The 3,950-nt window shown below is 38.0% G+C and overlaps 1 long non-coding RNA gene across 2 annotated transcripts; it reads right to left on the bottom strand.

Annotated features, from left to right (window-relative positions):
• Window positions 1-13: 13 nt before the first annotated feature.
• Window positions 14-3,941, bottom strand: LOC123176709 (uncharacterized). 2 transcript variants are annotated; one of them, XR_006488628.1, is made up of 6 exons: window positions 3,322-3,941; window positions 2,331-2,363; window positions 1,925-2,201; window positions 1,068-1,531; window positions 742-971; window positions 14-223 (listed from the first exon to the last, which is right to left on the bottom strand). It is a non-coding gene; the product is annotated as an uncharacterized lncRNA (long non-coding RNA). The 2 variants fall into 2 exon arrangements; XR_006488629.1 differs by having other exon boundaries at window positions 1,925-2,190.
• Window positions 3,942-3,950: the final 9 nt, after the last annotated feature.

Here is a 3,950-nt window from a genome sequence, read left to right as displayed (position 1 = left end):
ACATCTTGCCCATTTTCCCAATAGGAACTTCAGAGGAATGAGATTGCTCTGTACTACAAATCGGACACAGTGGAACGATCCTTCTCAACAGAGGCCGAGGGTCGAGGGTCCTGTCTCGCCGGCCATGGATGCTCATGGAGTGCGAGTCTAGGCTCTACGTTTAAATCAATTCTTACTACTCCGCACAGTAATTCCCTGTAGCGCGTGGACACCCAAATACAACCTATGCAACAAAAATTAGACCAATATTAAGTGCGCAAACAAGACACAAAGACGAATATTAAGTGCCACACACACGGTCCCTACAAAAATTCCTGAAAAAATAAATTTGAACTACTCAACCCTAAATAAAACTGAATAAAAACATAAAAACCTAAGCATTTCTTTTAGAGGCAATCAATATTCATTGAGCTCATATTTGGATTTCAGATTTCAGTGAGCACGTAATTCAGGACCTACAAGAATCGAGTCTACGCGCACATATGCATGAAACATAATGCAAAACCCTGTCGAATTGATGCCCATATGCTTTTATGGTACCTCAAGCATAGCGCAGAAACTGATTAGAAGACCTTGTATCACAAAGAAGAATTTTATGCACAAAAATCAATTTGATCTCTGCATAAAAAAGACTGAACTGGTTTGTTGTTTCATGCACAAAAATCATTTTCATCATTGCCTCTAAAAGGACAGTTTACAAAAAATTAATGCAAGTTATGCATCAGGGACAAAATATAGTACCTTGGCCTCTTACAGAACATGGCATCAAGCATTGAGGCACCCGCATCACCCAGACCATTTTTCGAGACTTCAAAGGTAAAGGGCGCTGCCTGTCCACACGAAGTGCGGAACGAGGGCATTTTCAGCGAGATCTTTTATGATTCTTCTCCATGTTTTTAATTTCAGTTGCATGGGCCACATCAGTTGCATTTTTAAGCTCACAGAGAACTAAAGAAAAATTGCACTCAGACCTGCATATATCTGAACTCAGTAACATAGAATTTTAAAAGACGATTGCACCTATCATACATAGATTGAATGGACGTGAAGGATCATATGATGCTTACCTTCAAGGTGTTCCTGAAGATTTCCATTGGAACATACTCCACATTAATGCTTTATTTTCCCCTTCTACTATTTCAGATTGTGTACCACATACGTACAGGTATCGTAAATGAATAACATGGTTAGATTTCACAAGAGTTGGATAGCAACTTCTACAGTCAACGTCTGGTAAGTTACTCATAGTACTTACTATACCTTATAGGATGTACTAATGATGGTCAATAGTAACTTTTAGAGACCAAACATGTCAAAGTTGATCTTGATGGTTAGCACATCAAATTGTTATCTCAAATGTTACCGTCCATAAAAGATGCAGAAAATCTCCAACAAAAAGAAAATACATCAATCTTGCAGTAGTTATTATTACTCTAGTATTCTTCAATTGTTATCTCAAGTGTTGTATTCTTCAATTGCAGGCCCTCAAAATGTGGCAGCTCAGTAGCAAATTCAGCCAAACGAGCTCCATCTGCAAAAATTTGTGAGGATCAAAAGAATATATTATCTCTCTTATGATGATAAACGTATGTACAACAACGGTTATTACAAGACTTCCAGCGCCCATAAACAGTCCAACTTATAAAGGTTATCACTAAAAAAACATAGTTTCAAAAGATCAGAATTTATCCTTGGAACAAATCTTTCAATAAACTGAAAGCATCATACGCATAACGAAAGCACTGCCCTATAACAGAATGAACAAGCTAAAGTGAATGCAAGCATGCTTTTAGTGCTTAGTCTATAACAGGCGGGTAAAGTTCCTCCTTGTTCCCATGTTGTTCATCATCCCCTTTTGAAGAAGAAACATCGTCTCGATGTAAAATCATGGTGATTGACTCAAGGGAACAGAGAGCAAACACACCTCCTTCAAGCGAATTCAACAATTGACAGCTCCTTCAAACGAATTCAACAATTGATGTGCTGCAGCGAGCGATGGTTTATGATCTCCCTCGCCAAATTTTCATCAATCCGCAAACACAACAGGACACCAAAAATTTTGCCCCGTTACTAAATTTGCAGCATGAGAATCCTGACGAGTTAAGAAAAACTCGACTGAGCGTCCCATGTTCGTAGTCCTACGCGAGGCGGCGTCTTCAAAACCCAAAGTGCCACCATTTTCTTTATGTCCTGGAGAAAGGCTTATCATAAAATTTTGCCAAAAAACTATTAATCAGAAATAACATCACAGTATATCCATCCTCTTGCTAAAAACTATCTGAATCAAACAAAGATGTAATTTTTCAATATCAGTATACAAGAATGTTTACCTGTTGTGTGATGTTCTCCATCCGATTTGATTGCTGTAAGAGAAGGTAAATAAAATAAAACTATAAAAACGAGCAAATAAGCATCACAAAAGAAATCACATGGCAAATGTATAGTACATAAAAAGGTGCATGTGTGCTGCCACAGGATAACTTGTTTCATGAATTGTTACTTTAAAGAACTATACTGTTTTGCGGAAGATTAGCATATACTTCAGATACTATTTGAAAAAATGTAAAAGGAATATAAAAGCACCTAAACATTTGTGTGGTTAGAATTCCAGAGCAAGAAATATACCATTACGTTCTTATGCTGCAAAGGAAATATGGAAAGATTTAAAAAGGGGAGTAGTAAGGAAATAGTACAACACGGTCTTCTCCACTAAAACAAATGGCTATAATATCTTGTTCATTGTATTTATGAGAATAAGACATATTCACCACTTATTTGAAATCGGCTTCAAACTCCATGTGGTGTTTGATGTAAAATAGGTCACAAAGAAACAAAATTTTCATCTCACAATTTGATATGAAAAACTAGTTCATTTATTACGACGACTGGAAAGAAAATGTATAAAAACTAACCAGTGACTGTTTGTGAAAAGAAAACATATAGCACCTCTCAAAAATAGAATCTCTAATTGTGATTTATTTACAGTACAGTATTTTGTTTCGGGATAATAACAAAATCACAACCATAATAGATTAGTACTCCCTCCGTCCCAAAATTCTTGTCTTACATTTGTCTAGATACGGATGTATCTAATACTAAACCGTGACTTGATACATCCGTATTTAGACAAATGTAAGACAAGAATTTTAGGACGGAGGGAGTATGATATAATTTTTAACTTGATCACTATGGTTAATTATCAGAAAACGATGGTGTATGTGCATGCCAGCTACAAAGGTAAGCAACTAATGCATGTCATATAATCTAATCTATAGTATTATAGTCAGAGATTGGGATGGGGATGAGGATGCGAGCCCTCACATGCATTGCCGTCTGCACAGGCTTGTTTGCTGGCATCCATAGCTCCTGCTCGACCCTTCGACTGCAGCATGCCGGAGAGCACACCGAACGGCTGCTGGTGCCTGGCGGGAGAGCACGTGAGGGACGCATCGACACACACACATCAGCAAGCAAGCACAGACGTGTGTATGTGTTAGGTGGGATGGAGAACGAAAATAAACCAGTGGAGGTGGGACGAAAATTAACCGTAGAACGGAGACTACCAAATGAGACATTAGGAGTAGAGATACTAACAATAAGACATACGGCTCGTCTACACGGACTGTAAATCTTACCCAATAGCTGTAGGATTATTGCTCCAAAAAACACAATGGCACACCCAACAAAAAATACCTTGCATGGCCACTGCTGAACGTGGAGTCTACACCAAATTTGACACTACTTTCAGACTCGGTTTTAGTCTGCTACGTACTAAAAGATCATACCACGAAATTAAAGAGGAATCCAGTTATCAGAGTAGCATGATTTCCTTTCAACTTATTTACATGACTGATGGCAGCTGATCTGTAACACTTTAAAGTCAAACAATTTCAGTTAACCTATCTAGCTCGCAGCTTCCTAGCTAGTTAGCCTATCTAGCAACATACCAA

The sequence above is a fragment of the Triticum aestivum genome, unplaced genomic scaffold, assembly GCF_018294505.1.
Source record: "Triticum aestivum cultivar Chinese Spring unplaced genomic scaffold, IWGSC CS RefSeq v2.1 scaffold20862, whole genome shotgun sequence".
Taxonomy (NCBI): domain Eukaryota; kingdom Viridiplantae; phylum Streptophyta; class Magnoliopsida; order Poales; family Poaceae; genus Triticum; species Triticum aestivum.
Note: the sequence above shows the minus strand (reverse complement) of the source record. Positions and strands in the feature narration are given on the sequence as shown.